Raw genomic sequence first — 16,724 nt, 5'->3', positions numbered from 1 at the left:
AAGATTGAAGGCAGGAGGAGAAGGGGATGACAGAGGATGAGATGGCTGGATGGCATCACTGACTCAATGGATGTGAATTTGAGCAAGCTCCGGGAGTTGGTGGTGGACAGGGAAGCCTGAAGTGCTGCAGTGCATGGGGTTGCAAAGAGTTGGACATGACTGAGCAACTAAACTGAACTGAAGACTGTCTCTGAGTATAGTCACATTCAGAGATACTGTGAGTTAGAACTTAAACATATGGATGTTGGGGAAACAAAATTAAGCCCATAACAATGACTGACAATAGATCAGAAAAAGGAAATAATTTCTAAATCTAAAAAAATGTGCAAAATCTATATGATGAAGACCTTAAAATATTATGAAAGAGATCAAACATGTCCTAAATCAATGGAGAGACATACCATGTTCGTGGATTGCAAGATTAAATATAGTAAAATATCACCTGTACCCAAACTGACCTATAAATTTATTGCAATTAAAAAAAAATGCTGTCAGAATTTTTTTTATAGATAAGGACAAGCTGATTCTATAATTTATATAGAAAGCTAAAGGAATTAGAATAGCCAAAAAAAAAAAATTCTGTAAAAAGAATAAAGTTAGTGAACCCAACCTGATTTAATGACTTACCTTAAAGCTACAATAATCAAGACAGTATTGGAGAAAGGATATGCTTACTGAGAAACAAAACAGAATGGAACATCTGCAGATTCTTTACCAGCTGAGCCACAAGGGAAGCCCAAGAATACTGGAGTGGGTAGCCTATCCCTTCTCCAGCAGATCTTCCCAACCCAGGAATCAAACGTGGGTCTCCTGTACTGGAGGAAGATTCTTTACTGACTGAGCTACTAGGGAAGCCCCACTTTACTGGGGAAAGGATAGGTTTATTGAGAAACAAAGTAGAATGAAATATCTGGAAAAAGACCTAAATGAGTAAAATCAACTGATTTTTGACAAAGGTGCAAATATAATTAGAGTTTTTCCAATAAATGACATACTAAGCAAAAAAAGTAAACTTTGACCTAAACCTTATACTTTATATAAAAAATCAACTCAAAATGAGTCACATGGATCTAAATATAAAATTTAAAACCATATAAAAATTTTTAAGAAAAACAAAAGAGAAAATCTTCCTGACCTGGGATTTGACAAAGATATCTTAGACCTAAAACCAAAATGCCAATAAACAGGGAATTCCCTGGTGGTCAGTGGTTAGGACTCCATGCTTTAACTGCTGAGGACCATACTCCCCAAAACCCACAAAATCCTAATAGATAAAGTAATTTAAATTAGAATTCATCAAAATCACTAATTTTTGCTATGCAAAATACACTCAAGAAAATGGCAAGAAAAACTGCATTCTGTGAGAAAATTTATGAAAATCACACATCTGACAAATAACTTGTAGCTAGAGTCTATTAAGAACTCTCAAAATTCAACACTAACAAAATAAACAGCCAAATTTAAATGGGCAAAAGGCTTGAAAAGATATTCAATTAAAAAAGATATCTGGGAGGCAAACAAGCACATGGATAGATGATCAACATCACTGACTATAAAGGAATTTCAAACTAAGAACATAATAAGGTACTATTTACCTCTTAAAATGGCTAAAATAAAAATCTGACAATACCAAGTGTTGATGAGGATGGATGGCAAGTGGAATGCTCATATATTCAGTATTTGCATACTGGTAAAAGACTCGGATGCTGGGAAAGGTTGGGGGCGGGAGGAGAAGGGGACGACGGAGAATGAGATGGCTGGATGGCATCACCGACTCTGTGGACATGAGTTTGAGTGTACTCTGGGAGTTGGTGATGGACAGGGAGGCCTGGCGTGCTGTGATTCATGGGGTCGCGGAGAGTCGGACACGACTGAGCGACTGAACTGAACTGAACTGAACTGAGCTTGCAAAATGGTGCAACCAATATGTAAAATCATTCATTAGTTTCTTAAAAAGTCAAATTATAGACTTACCATATGACCCAGCCAAACTACTCTTAGATATTCACCCTAGAGAAATCAAATCCTATGTGTCTAAAAAAACCTGTACACACTTATAACATCTCTTTTCATAACTGACCCAAATGAATATGTCTTTTAATGGATGATGGATAAATTGTGGTATATTAAGACAATGGAATACTACTCAGCAATATAAAAGAATGAAATAATCAAGCTCTCTCACACGCACACACCCACAAAACAACTTGGATGAATCCCAAAGGCATTATGCCCAGTGAAATAAGCCAGGTGCAAAAGGTAACATGCTGTTTGTTTTTATTTACAAGACATTTCATACAGACAAACCCATAGTGATCAGCGATTTCCAGAGACCAGTAGGGTTGGGGTGGAGGAAGTGACCACAGCAAGTGGAAAGAGAGTTTTTGTGGTGTTGATGAAATTATTTTGTTTTTCTTTTTTAATTCATAAAGAAGCTTCTATTTCAAAATGCTAGGATTGAAGAACAAGGTTTTCTTTCAAGATGAGTGTTAAATACTCTTAAAAAAATTATTTTAATAAGCAGTTCTACAAGCAGCCCATGGCATGTAGAGGAACAGTCATGCCCAAATACCCAGTTTATCAAATGAATTATGAATACGTTGTGATTCATGGGGTCGCAAAGAATCGGACACAACTGAGCGACTGAACTGAACTGAACCACAAGTCAGTGCTTTGATGCAAGTGGGATTCACTGAAGAGTTGATTATTTTAGATCTGGCTTCTCCTAGAGGGAGTTTTGTCCTCTGATGGCAGAGGGGTTTTGTCCGTGGTCATGTCCCCGGGAACAACCAGTTGACTGTTTCAAGAAGCAGCTTGAGGAGGGGAGTGAGTTACATTCTAACCCACTGCCCCCATCCCTTTTCCCACAGCAGATCTGTGAATCCTCTTTTGGCGTCTAATCTCAGCTCTCTTCTACCTTGTTCGGGAATCAAAGTGACAGGGTTCTCTCTATTTTATTTATGGAGACAGATATCAGAAGAACAAGCAAGCAGACAAGAGTTCTAAACCTCAAGCAGGAGGTTTACACATGTTGCAGATTTGCTTTCTCAGGACAGATGTGAACCTTGCTTTTCAGAAAGGACCTGAGACCTCTAACCCCTGCTAAGAACAAAAGATAATAGTCTCAGTTGCGGTATCACATGTGTTTCCCATGAGAAGGGAGACTCTCTGGGGTCACCCTGGAGTGGTCGGGCTGTCCTCTGGGCACCCCCTGGTGGTCACTGAGGTGCAGTGTTTCTTTGTTCCTTGCCTGGCCGCTCTTTGGCTGGGACCTTCCTATAAAAACAAAGAGAAATATTTTTGATTTGTTTCTTTGGAATAGCAAGAAAGAAGTAGCTGACCACCAAGAGAAGCAGCAGCAGAAAAGAAACAAAGTATCTTCTCATCAGTGGTTTTAAATGTGATCATCAAAGCTAGGAGCCCTTGTGTTTTCTTCAGCTCCATGAGTAGGACTCTGCCTCTCTTAGGCTTTAGTTTTCTCAGCTGGAAAACAGGAAATTTAAACTAGATGATTTCTAAGGATGCTTCTGACTTTAAACTTATCTATTTTCTAATATATGTGTAATATATGTTTAGCAGGTGTTTTCTGCAGAAGTGTTGGAAGTCATTTTTGCGACCTGATTTGGCACCTGACCTGTGAAGAGATCAGTGCCTGGAAAACTGAAGAAAATGGAAAGGCATCGTTTTAAATAAGTATTTATTTTTAATTGGAGGATAATTGCTTTATAATCCTGTGCTGGTTTCTGTCATTCATCAGCATGAATCAGCCATAAAGTTACATATTTCCCCTCCCTCCCACCTCCCAGCCCAGCCCACCCCTCTGGGCTATCACAGATCACCAGGTATGAGCTCCCAGTGTCAGCAGATTCCCTCTGGATGTGGTAATGCATATGATTCAATGCTGCTCTCAAAGTTTGTCCCACCCTCTCCTTCCCCCGCTGTGCCCTTAAGTCTGTCCTTGGAAAGACCTCTTGTAGGTATTTGTTTGACCTCTGTCGTTCAGCCCTTTCTACTTGTGGCAGCTCACATTTCCAAAGGTTTGAAATAGAAGATCATGATTAGGGGATAAAGCCCACTGAAACTTAGTTTACTTTTGTCCAAAAGTCTCTCATCCAGTCATGATTAAAACCCACCAGTCTTCAGAGAGACCGAAGGATGTAAGTCTAAATTCAGTGCTTCTGCTGAAAATAGACAAGACCCTCTTTCCACTCCTTTGAGTTCAGCCCATCGTTTTAAGGCTTCATAAGTCCTGAAGGCATATTTTAAAAACACACCTCATATTTACTTATCTCTTACAGGGAGCGAGACAATTGATCCCTACAGTGTCCTGTGTATTTTTAATCCAGTCACTTAATTGCTCTCACCTTTCATTTCCTTACCTGTGAGCTGGGGCCAGGAAAATCAGACAGCCCACAGGGACATGCTTTGTAAATGGTAGGCGAGCACTAATACGTGTTGTTGAAGGTGATTTTACAACAAGACCCCATAGATGGTGCCTGAAGTTGCACTGTTTTCCTACAGAACATCAATCAATTACTTCATGTGTTTCTTGGCTTAAAACGATCATTCTTTAATGCAAGCTGTTGTCCTCATAAGGAGGAACAGAAAACATTTCTTGGAGAAAAATTTATCCTAAGAGTGAAGAGCTGATCGCATAGCAACACAGAAAGGCTCGCAAGAAATACTGTGTTTCTCATCAGTTTGGCTATTTAAAAAATAAATTTTGTCTGGATGTGGGGACAGAAGAAAGATTTTCCATTCTTCCATGAGGAAGCCTCCATTTTAGGCTATTGGGGTTGAAAAACAAGGTTTTCTTTCAAGATGAGTGTTACACCCTCTTCTTAAATGCTTTGTTTTAATAATCAACATTAGAAAAAAATAATAATAACGTTAGGAGCAGTCCATGACACGTATAAGAACAATGAGACCCAAAATGATGAGGGCAGTTCATCACATGAAAATTATGATCAGAAAGTAGACATACAGATGAAATAGAATATATATTTTAAAAATGTTATTCATTTTCAGTTGTGCTGTGAGGGTTTTTCTCTTGTTGTGGTGAGGGGAGACAATTTTCTAGTCGTGGTGGGCTTCGCCTGGGCTTCTCACTGTGGCAGCCTCCCTTGCTGCAGGGCACAGGCTTAGTTGCTCCGAAGCACGTGGGATCTTCCTGACCAGGGATCGAACCCATGTCTCCTGCATTGGTGAGGGGATTCTTCACCACTGAGCCACCAGGGAAGCCTGGATAAGATGTTTTATATATGCCTAATGAAGTAAATGACTGAGAGGGCTTCACTTCTTATGACTAGTAATGAATGGAGGGCGCCACCTCTGTTTTGGAAGAAAAGGGTGCAATGATTATCGGCTGCCTCTGAGAGGTGATGTGCTTTCTCTGTCGTAACGCACTGGAGGGGACCTGGCTTCCATCCTTTCTCTGAGAATCTCTCTCTACCTTCATAGTGTGGTTCCAATTTCCTGTCCCATTGCCCTGGAGCCCCTACATTTCTGAGAGATGTGCCCCCTCCCTTTGAACCAGCCTCCTTAGCATCTATCTTGAGAGCAGGCAAGTCTGTGTTTCCTGCTTTATGTGTATACTGTTATGCCCTGAGTCCGGTCCCCCCATAAAGGTAGAATAAGACACTCGCAGCAATGCAAAAGCAAGAATGGGGTTTATTTCTAGCTCGAGCTAGGGCTCATGCCTCCTCCAGTGCAGTGGAGTGCGGACAAGAGCCCCGAGCCCAGGTCACAGCGGTTTTTATGGTCTCAGATTACATAAGCACCTATTTTTGTTCAAAAGATCAAGCTGGCAGAAGCTCATTGGCCAGTTCATGCATGCGCAGGGTTTTTCTGGGGGATTTCCCTTTTTCCTCTGATTGGCCTGATTTTTGGCGCCGGCTGGACTTTTCTAGGGAAGAGTTTCTTATTTTTGGCGCTAGCGGGATTTTCTTAGGGATGAGTTTCTGTGAACTTAGCCTCTACCCTGTCTCCAGGAAATCGAGACTTAGGCATAAGCAAGATCTCAGGCCCATCCTGGCTACTCAGATGTTAGGGCTCCTAACAATACACCTCCCCCTGGCCCTGTGCACCTTCTCATCCTCTGGACCAAGGAAGATCTGGGGACCTTAGCTGTGTGTGGCAGTCTGGTTGCTCCCCCGTTAGTGCCTGCGTCTCGCCAGAGGTGTCCTGACACGATGCCTGGCAGCTTGGGGAGAATGCTTGGGACCAGTGGCTGGGAACCTTTTGGGGCTCCTTTGATGGCTGGGGAATGTTGGGTGGCAGGAAATCTAGGCAGAGAAACGAAATGGGGCCGCCTTCCCCTAGCGTGCATACCTAGTTGTTCCGTGGAGCCAGGAAGGACTGTGGCATTTTCTACCCCGACATTGTCAAATGTTGTGTCTTCCTATGGTAATCCCAGGGACTCTTTTCATCCCAGGGTTTTATTCCGAATGGAATGTTAAGAGAGTTCAGATGCGGAGACAGGTCAGGGCGGTGGGGGCGGGGAGAGGTGTGAGCTTGTCCAGATCTGTGGCTTTGCCAGAACTGTTTTAAAGTTGACACAGGGCTAAATAAAAAGTGCTCGGCTTTGATCTCAGGGACTTCCTGGGTAGACTGTCTGATTAGATAAAGATCACGCATCCACCCCCACGCCACCATCTTTTAGGCAGTAATCTAAGCTCCGCAGCCAATTCCTTATCCTGTGCTCCCTGTCTCTTTCTCAAAGGATGACTCTCTCTGTCTCACTGGGTCCCTCCCTGGGTCTTGGGTTTTTCTTTCTGTTTGAGCCGGAAAAGGAGCTTGAGTAAATAGAGCACTTCTTTTCCTTTAATTCTTCTTAAGTTGTTTAGAAACAAAGCAAAAGCTTTGTTTGAGAGCCTCATATGGACCTCGTCTGGCCCTGGGCATCAAAGGGAGCTGGTCTCTGTTTGCAACATGGTCAGCTGCTGGGGTGCAGTGACTTGATAGGTGGAGGGTTTGGAGAGAGAAACACCGTCCGTCCATGCTCACTGAGTTCGTCAACCAAGACGACAGGGTGTGAGGGGTGTGGGGGAATCTCTGCTCTGTGACTCAGTAACTTAGAGCCGGTCACCCAGGAGATGCACCATGAACTATCTTTGATGATGATGAAGTGACTTGCTCTTGCCAGCTTTAAGAAAGCTGCCAGGTTGAAAGTCATCTACGCTGGGTGACAGCTTCTAGCTTTGTTCAGAGGAGAATCTCTTCGTGACATTAAAAAAGGAGACTTTGCAAAAGGGGATTTGCATTTTTAACATTTTCTTTCTTTCTTTTTTTAAGTAATTAATTTATTTTTTATTGGAGGCAAATTATTTTACAATATTATATTGGTTGGTTTTACCATATATTGACATGAGTTCGCCCCGGGTTTATATAAGTCCCCCCTCCTGAACCCCCCTCCCACCTCCCTCCTCCCTTTATCCTCCCTCTGGGTCATCCCCACACGCCAGCCCCGAGCATCCTATAACATGCATCGACCCTGAATTCTTTTTCTTAACTTTCTGTGCTGATAACGATTCTAAGGGACACACTCCCAGTTTACATAATATAAATGTTAACTCACTAAACCTTCATGACAACCCTGTGAGCAACAAACAGTAACACTTGCTAATCACAGGACTCTAAGCAGAGAGCAGTTAAGACTCTAACTCAAAGTCACACAGCCAGTGGTCAGCAGATTAAGGACAGGCGGTCAGGTCCAAGAATCTGACTCTGCTGCCTGCCAACCTCCTAACAGACACACTTAGACGTTCACTAAGAAAACACACATGGATAAAAAAGGTTATGAATTTATGAATTCAAGAATATTTAAAAATATTTACATATACATGAAAAATAGTCACATTTTTATGTGGGAATCAGTTGAATGTAGCAATTTATTCATCAGTTTCACAAGCATTTCTTTGAGAGCCACTCAAGCCCTGGGCTAGGTGCTGGGGTTTGAATGGGGATTGAAATGTAGTAGGCCCTGTGTTTAACTTTGGCCAGACCAAGGCAGGTCTGGGCCAAGAGACAAACATCACGTTGACATTCAACATTTCTGAGGATTTTAGATGCTGTGGGGTCAGGCTCTGGAACTTCCTGGAACAGAGTGTTTCTCTACTTGGATCCCAACAGCCAGCATCACTTTCCTGGAGAGAAGCTCAGCTCCGGGCGGCGTGCTGCAGAAGGACCTTGCACCTACAGCTGTCACCTGCAGAGTTTATATGGTCTATACCCCTAGGAAAGAAGCTGCTAATTTCCTCTCCAGGATCTTCTTCATTCATCATAGAATCCCTATCTTTAAGCTGGGATGCATGGTTTTTCCCACATAAGCATGAGATTCCTCATCATCTCTTGCAGCTAGGTGTGGCTGGATGACTAAGTTCTGGTCAATGGGAAGCAAAGAGATGTGGTGTCTGCAACTTATGGGAAGTCCTGTTTTACTCCTTCCTCTTTTGTGCTGACAGGAATATGAACATGATGGTTGGAGCTTGGGTAGTCATCCTAGACCATGAAGTGGAAACTGCTCAAAAAGAAATGTAAAATAATGAGACTGAAGGACCTTGGAGTCCATACCTACCTGGGACTATTTACCTCGAGATGTATTTTTCATAAGAGAGAAATAGATTTCTACCTTATTTAAGCCATGGTTAGTTGTTTTTCTCTAACCTAATATAGCTAAATCTAATCCTACATGATAGAGCATCCTTCTTAATTAACATGTGATGTGATTTTATTCAGTTGAATCTTTCTAAAGCTACCTAGTATCTACCCAATGTGCTTTTGTTCTGTTTAAATTAAGCAGAGTTAAGTTCTCTTGTTTTCAGATTTGGTCCCGCGAGTCTCAAAAGTTCTACTTTTGGGTTGGCAAACACAGGATGATGCTAATTCTTTTAGGGTGAAAATACCTCCTCAAACAGGCTTCCCAGGTAGATCAGCAGTGAAATGAAAGAATCCGCCTGAAATGCAGGAGTTGCAGGAGACACAGTTTCGATCCCTGGGTTCAGAAGATCCCCTAGAGGAGGGCATGGCAACCCACTCCAGTATTCTTGCCTGAAGAACAGCCTGGGTGGCTACAGTCCGTGGGGTTGCAAAGAGTCGGAAACGATTGAAGCAACTTACACACACACCTCCTCAAGCACAGCTCTACTGGTGAAGCCTGAACTGTCTTGGGAATTCGCTGCATCATCCTAAGCCTTTGTCTTCAATCTTAGAGAAAAGACAACTTCCTGTTTCCTAGGGCCCTGGAGCCCCTCAGCTGTGCTGGGGGTGCAGTCGGGGGCTTTCACCACAGGGCGTGATTAGTGGGGTCAGGGGTCTGAGTCCATTTCGGCAGGAGTGGGAGCCCAGGGCCCCTTTCTCTGCAGAACTACCTGCTGCTCCCTCACCTGCCTCTGACTCTGGGGACGTGGGTCACCTCCTCAGAGTAGGCCGAACAGAGTCCCTCTCCCTGAATCCTTCCATGGGGATTTCAAAAGGGCCTGTGCTTTCCATGTGATCGGTACTGGTCAGAGAGCTGCCTCCCTCTAAGTCGACCGCGTACCCGATGCCCTGCTGGGGCTGGAGGCTGGAGGTGACAGAGTGTGATGACCCTGGGCCTCTCCCGGGTGAACACAGGGTCTTAGCACCGGCATCACCGCAGTCAATGGCGCGGCTGGCCGCCCCCTGCTCTGTGTGTATGCCCACAGCTGCCAAGGGCTGTTAGAATCATGACCTTGTAGGAAGCCTTGTAAGTCACCACTTCATTTAGTTTTCCTTCTCAGCTTTTGCTTCTTTTTAGTCCTTAGTTTAAAATATATCACATATACAGAAAATGATGTAACAGTTGCGCCTTATTCAATTTTCAGGTTTAAAGAGTATCGATGGACAAGGAGGCCTGGCGTGCTGTGATTCATGGGGTCACAAAGAGTCGGACACGACTGAGCAACTGAACTGAACTGAACTGAATGTTTTGCCATATGTTGCTGGTAAGTGCTAAGTCATCTCCAGATCTTTGAGACCCTGTGGACTGCAGCATGCCAGGCTCCTCTGTCCTCCACCGTCTCCCAGAACTTGCTCAAATTCATGACCACTGAATCAGAGATGCTTTCTAACCATCTCATCCACTGCCGCCCCCTTCTCCTTTTGCCTTCAGTCTTTTCTAGCATGAGCGGCTTTTCTAATGAGTCAGTTCTTTGTATTAGGTGCCAAACTATTAGAGCTTTAGCAACACTCCTTTCAATGACCTTTAGGATGAACTGGTTCGATATCCTTGCTGTCCAAGGGAGTCTCAAGAGTCTTCTCCAGCACCATAATTCAAAAGCATCAATTCTTTGACGCTCAGACTTCTTTATAGTTCAACTCTCACATCCACACATGACTACTGGAAAATCCATAGCTTTGACTAGATGGACCTTCATCAGCAAACTGATGCCTCTGCTTTTTGATATACTGTCTATGTTTTTCATTGCTTTTCTTCCAAGGAGCAAGTATCTTTTAATTTCATGACTGCAGTCACCATCTGCAGTGATTTTGGAGCTCAAGAAAATAAAATCCATCACTGCTTTCACTTTTCCCCCTTCTGCTTGCCATGAAGTGATGGCAAGAGATGCCACGATCTTAGTTTTTTGAATGTTGAGTTTCAAGCCATCTTTTCCAACTCTTCTCTTTCACCCTCATCAAGTGAAGTTTGTCTTCACTTTCTCCCATTGGAGCAGTATCGTCTGCATATCTGTACATGTACATATCTTAGGTTTTATACTTACATTGTTACATATTTATGGTTTCTTTTTATGAAAAAGAAATAAAATACTACCTTTAAATTTCTCTTCTTCTCCACCCATTCACTATCACTCAGACCTAGAGGTGACTGTTATCCTGAGGTTTCCATTACCCTTCCCGTGCATAATTTAATTCTTTAATTCCCTATGTCAGTGTCCAGTCATAATACAGTAGTGTTTTGTGAGTTTTCAAATGATTGAAGACTGTGTAATACTTTACATACCCATTTGTAATTTGCTCTTTTACACACTATATGTTTATGGCACATCTGTGATGCTCTGCCTAGCTCTCGATCATTTAATAGTTGGATGGTATTCTATCCTAGGTATATAATGTGGCTTATTTGTACATTCCTCTACTGGTGGGCAATTTTACTTGTTTCTAATTTTTGATAATATAAAAAAGACCCTCAGGAGGGAAATTGGGGAATTCTGCTTCATGACAGCTCCAACACTAGTAGGGATAGTCAAGTTATCCCTTCTCCTATCACTGCAGCCAGTGGTGATGAAGAGCGTCTGTTTTCTCACTGTCTTGCCAGCACTTGATGTTATCAGCCTTGTTTTCATAAAGAAAGTGTGGCAACTCTGGCTTGCTAGTTATAATCGCTCTGACGAGTCATGTTCTCATCGGTCCCCATGGTACCGATCCCATCGTGTTACAGTCATTTGAGTCAGTCACCCCCACAGGACGGGGTTCCTGTCCATCTTTTTCTGTTTGTTTCTCTGGTACCCAGAATGGCGAATGGTGACTGTCACACCCTCAGCACACATGCGTTGACTTAAATATAAGAACGAAGAGATCAAGGAACAGAACAGTTGGCAGAGACTTAGTAAAAGGGGTGAAATGAAGATTTGCCCAAGAACTGGAGCCTTCACACACTCCTGGGTAGAGGGTCAATCAATGTACTCGCTTTGGAAACCTCCGGGCCAGTGCCTGATAGAGCTGTGTGCACCCTGTGACCTACCGAATTCACTCCCAGTAGAAACATTGTGCATATGAGCCCAGTGACATGCCCTGGACTGTTCATAACAGCAGTGTTTGCAAGAGCTCCCAACTGTCAATCACCCACATGCCCACCCATGGGAGTACGGCTAAACAGACATAAGCCATACGAGGCAGTGATGGGCATGCAAGACCTATGGCTGCGAAGAGCAGTGGGGGAAGCCCCACAAGGCGGTGCGGAGCAAAAGGTACCACGTCTCAAGGAGCTTAAGCTGTGTGCCTTTGCGTTGAAGTTCTGCAGGACTAATCTGGTGAAGAAGTCGCTATACTGATGACTTTTGGTGGGAAAGTTAGTCCCTACTGGAAGGGGTCACGGAGTGCCCTTAATGTTTTATTTATTTATTTCATATTGGGATAAAATTTACATATGATGAGATTCAGTTTCCTTAAGTGTAGTTCAGTGAGTTTCGACAAATGCCCCATAACCAAGATGTAGAACATTGGCATCAGCCCCAAGAGCCTCTCATAAGCCTCATACTCCATTTCTTGACTTCTGTCACAGGTGTCAGGACCGGTGATGGTTCATTTTGTGAACATTCACTGAGCTGTGTCCTTATGACATGTGTGCATTTTCCTGAAGGCATGCTTTTGTGTAATAGCATTCAAAGAGCATCTTTGACAAAAGATTGGCTCCAAAATTGGCAGTCAGCTGCGAGATGGCCAGTTGGGTGGCAGAGGGGATGCGGGAGGAGCAGTCAGAGAAGTGACGGGCTGTGCATTACAGCAAAAACAGAGAGAGGACTACAGAGAGGGAGGCTGCAGTTTTAACTCAAGCTTCGGTTTCTGCCACTTGCTGCTGGTGCGTGGTGAACCAGCCTTTATCTTTCCAGAACTGGATCCCTGCCCTCCTCTTTTTGTTTCTCCCTTTAAGTGAATGCTAAGTTACTTTAGTCGTGTCCGACTCTTTGCAACCCCATGGACTGTCGCCTGCCAGGCTCCTCTGTCCATGGGATTCTCCAGGCAAGAATACTGGAGTGTGTTGTCATGTCCTCCTTAAGGAAATCTTCCCTACCCAGGGATCGAATCTGCATCTCCTGTGTTTTAGGCGGGTTCTTTACCTGCTGAACCATCTGGGAAGCCCATTTTTCTCTTTATAATATCCTGTAATAGCAGGAGGGAGCCCTCAAGAGTGTCTTAGAGGCAGGCTTCTTCTTGGAAGCAATGAAAGACCATGAAATGTTCCTGTCAGAAAGTCCTACCTTTGCAGCCAGTCAGCACAGGACACCTTGCTCTCTTGCTTGCAGGAATCCTGATCAAGTGATTTTAAGTTGGTCCATCTTTGAAAATCTCTTCCTGGTCTTGGCTGGGTGGCTTGCTTGGTGGGACCCAGCTGTCCCTTCCTGGGGATGGGAAGTCTCCTTGAGGGCAGGTGCATCAGTGGTGTGGGTCTCTCCAGTGTCCCCTTTGTGAGGATCTTACCTTATTTACATTAATAGAGGTTCCAAAGAGAATTTCATCCTGGAGATCCTGAATTTTTCTTCTTTCTTTTAAATTTTCCTTTTTATCTTTTTGGCTTTTCTCCTTCTCCATTTGTTCATCTCTCCAAACATTTAAAAGAACCCACCCCCCTCCCCCCACCCCCCTCACCTCGCAACAAACCTAAAACCCAACCAAGTTGGGGTTAAAGAGGTAAGGGGTAGAACTAACCAAATTGAGCCTCCCTGTCTACTTGTGTAAAATTTTAAAATGGTGCCTTTCAAGATCTGCTACCGTTCCCTTTCACTAAGGAATTAAAAGTTTACTTCATTGAGACCATTCCTTTCCATGGCAAATAAACCTAACTTTGAGCCATGACCTTTGTGAAAAAATAAACTTCGGAACTTGCAGAGAAAAAAGAATTCTTTTTCTTCTTTGAAAGTCAGGTTTGAAATTTTTATATCCTTTGAGTCATATTCTTGAAGCTATTGGCTGATTAGTTCAAGAAATGTTACTTTCCCAACTCAAACATGGCATTTTGAAAATCATCCATGAATTGCATGCCTCAAGAATGAAAGGTTTTTCTGTGTCGTTTAAAAGTTTTTGTTTTTTTTTTTTTCATTTTAAGAGCAATCATGAATGTCTATAAGGGCACATTTATGACTCCCGGAACAGATAGAAAAGTAGCAAAGCCAGAAAATTCTTACCCAGCTTTGCTATTGCAGCTCTGTCTCAGTCCAGTCCCCCGCAGATCCCCCTGCTGCTAAAATGGCTAAGGATGATGTTGTTTTTGCCATTACCACCAAGGCACTGGTCTTTATATGTTGGCTTTTCAAATCTCTACACGGAGATATGAAAAAAAAAAAAAAAGAGTATCTAAGCTTTGTTCTTCTGGAGCAACAAAAAGGTTGCTGTTTCCATAAATTTGTTCCTGAAAAGTCTTACCTTCTGATTCTGGAAAACACCCCACTTCTAATCCTATACTGTAAACCAATGTTTAACCTCAGAAAAGCAACTGGCTATAAGTTTTCTGCCTTAATCTACACTACTGTATTCAGGATCTGTAGACATGGATGTATGTTTCTGCATATACCCACCCAGTAATTACTGAGGCAAGCCTTTAATTTGTCTGAAACCGTGCAGGCATAATGGTGGCAACCCACACATTTTTCCATCGGAAATTGTAAATGGAAGACAAAGAAAGAGCCCCAGCTCCTCACTCCCCACCCGCTCTGCTTCCTGGGAAGCTTTTTCGTGACTCTTTGTCCATCGGACCAGAGTTAAGTCAACACTCAAGGGGTGTTGATCACTGTCACTCAGGTGAAGCAGGGCTCATCTTTAGCCAGCAAGAAATGAAGTTAAAAATTAAGAAAATGTGTTCAGAAATGTTTAGAGAGATTTGGCAGAATCATTTCCTGCCTGTTGAACCTAATGATATACTAAGTTGCTTCAGTTGTGTCTGACTCTTTGTGACCCCATGGACTGCAGCCTGCCAGGTTCCTCTGTCCATGGAATTCTCCAGGCAGGAATACTGGTGTGAGTTGCCATGCCCTCCTCCAGGGGATCTTCCCTGTCCCAGGGATCAAACCAGTGTTTCTTATGTCTCCAGCATTGGCAGGTGGGTTCTTTACCACTAGTGCCACCTGGGAAGCCCCTAATCATAAAGACGAGGGGTTTATTTTCATCTTGTAAAAACTACACAGTATGGTACTGAAGTCTAGTAGAGCTTCTATTGGGCTTCCCAGGTGGTGCAGAACCCGCCTGCCTTTGCTGGAGATGTAAGAGACACGGATTTGATCCCTGGGTCAGGAAGATCCCCTGGAGGAGGGCATGGTAACCACTCCAGTATTCTTGCCTGGAGAATCCCATGGGCAGAGGAGCCTGCTAGGCTACAGTCCATAGGGTTGCAAAGAGTTGCACCGAGCTATTTCAAATCCTGAAATATGATGCTGTGAAAGTGCTACACTCAATATGCCAGCAAATTTGGAAAACTCAGCAGTGGCCACAGGACTGGAGAAGGTCAGTTTTCATTCCAATCCCAAAGAAAGGCAATGCCAAACAATGCTCAAACTACCGCACAATTGCACTCATCTCACACGCTAGTAAAGTCATGCTCAAAATTCTCCAAGCCAGGCTTCAGCAATATGTGAATGGTGAACTTCCAGATGTTCAAGATGGTTTTAGAAAAGGCAGAGGAACCAGGGATCAAATTGCCAACATCTGCTGGATCATGGAAAAAGCAAGAGAGTTCTAGAAATACATCTATTTCTGCTTTATTGACTATGCCAAAGTTTTTGACTGTGTGGATCACAAGAAACTATGGAAAATTCTGAAAGAGATGGGAATACGAGACCACCTGACCTGCCTCTTGAGAAACCTATATGCAGGTTGGGAAGCAACAGTTAGAATTGGACATGGAACAATGGACTGGTTTCAAATAGGAAAAGGAATACGTCAAGGCTGTATATTGTCATCCTGCTTATTTAACTTTTATGCAGAGTACATCATGAGGAACGCTGGGCTGGAAGAAGCACAAGCTGGAATCAAGATTGCTGGGAGAAATATCAATAACCTCAGATATGCAGATGACACCACCTTTATGGCAGAAAGTGAAGAGGAACTCAAAAGCCTCTTGATGAAAGTGAAAGAGGAGAGTGAAAAAGCTGGCTTAAAGCTCAATATTCAGAAAACTAAGATCATGGCATCTGGTCCCGTCACTTCATGGGAAATAGATGGGGAAACAGTGGAAACAGTGTCAGACTTTATTTTTTTGGGCTCCAAAATCACTGTGGATGCTGACTGCAGCCATGAAATTAAAAGACGCTTACTCCTTGGAAGGAAAGTTATGATCAACCTGATAGCATATTAAAAAGCAGAGACGTTACTTTGCCAACAAAGGTCCATCTAGTCAAGGCTATGTTTTTTCCTGTGGTCATGTATGGATGTGAGAGTTGGACTGTGAAGAAAGCTGATTGCCGAAGAATTGATGCTTTTGAACTGTGGTGCTGGAGAAGACTCTTGAGAGTCCCTTGGACTGCAAGGAGATCCAACCAGTCCATTCTAAAGGAGATCAGTCCTGGGTGTTCATTGGAAGGACTGATGTTGAAGCTGAAACTCCAATACTTTGGCCACTTCATGTGAAGAGCTGACTCATTTGAAAAGACCCTGATGCTAGGAGGGATTGGGGGCAGGAGGAGAAGGGGACGACAGAGAATGAGATGGCTGGATGGCATCACCGACTTGATGGACACGAGTGAACTCTGGGAATGAGTGAACTCTGGGAGTTGGTGATGGACAGGAAGGCCTGGTGTGCTGCGATTCATGGGGTCACAAACAGTCAGACACGACTGAGCGACTGAACTGAACTGAACTGAAGTGACTTAGCATGCATTAGGGCAACCGAGTTACGCCTTGAAGAAGGAAAGAGCCGGGGTCCTTAGAAGGGAGCCACTTGACCAGAAACATACTTTTTTGGAGGTTTTTGTATTAAGCCATTGTGATTTTGAGGCTTATCTATTACAGAAACTAGCATTAATTTAAATAATGCAACA

The sequence above is a fragment of the Moschus berezovskii genome, chromosome 15 (assembly GCF_049115385.1).
Source record: "Moschus berezovskii isolate FMDL1 chromosome 15, NW_MosBer_1.0, whole genome shotgun sequence".
In the NCBI taxonomy this organism is placed as follows: domain Eukaryota; kingdom Metazoa; phylum Chordata; class Mammalia; order Artiodactyla; family Moschidae; genus Moschus; species Moschus berezovskii.
This window is presented reverse-complemented; position numbering follows the sequence as displayed.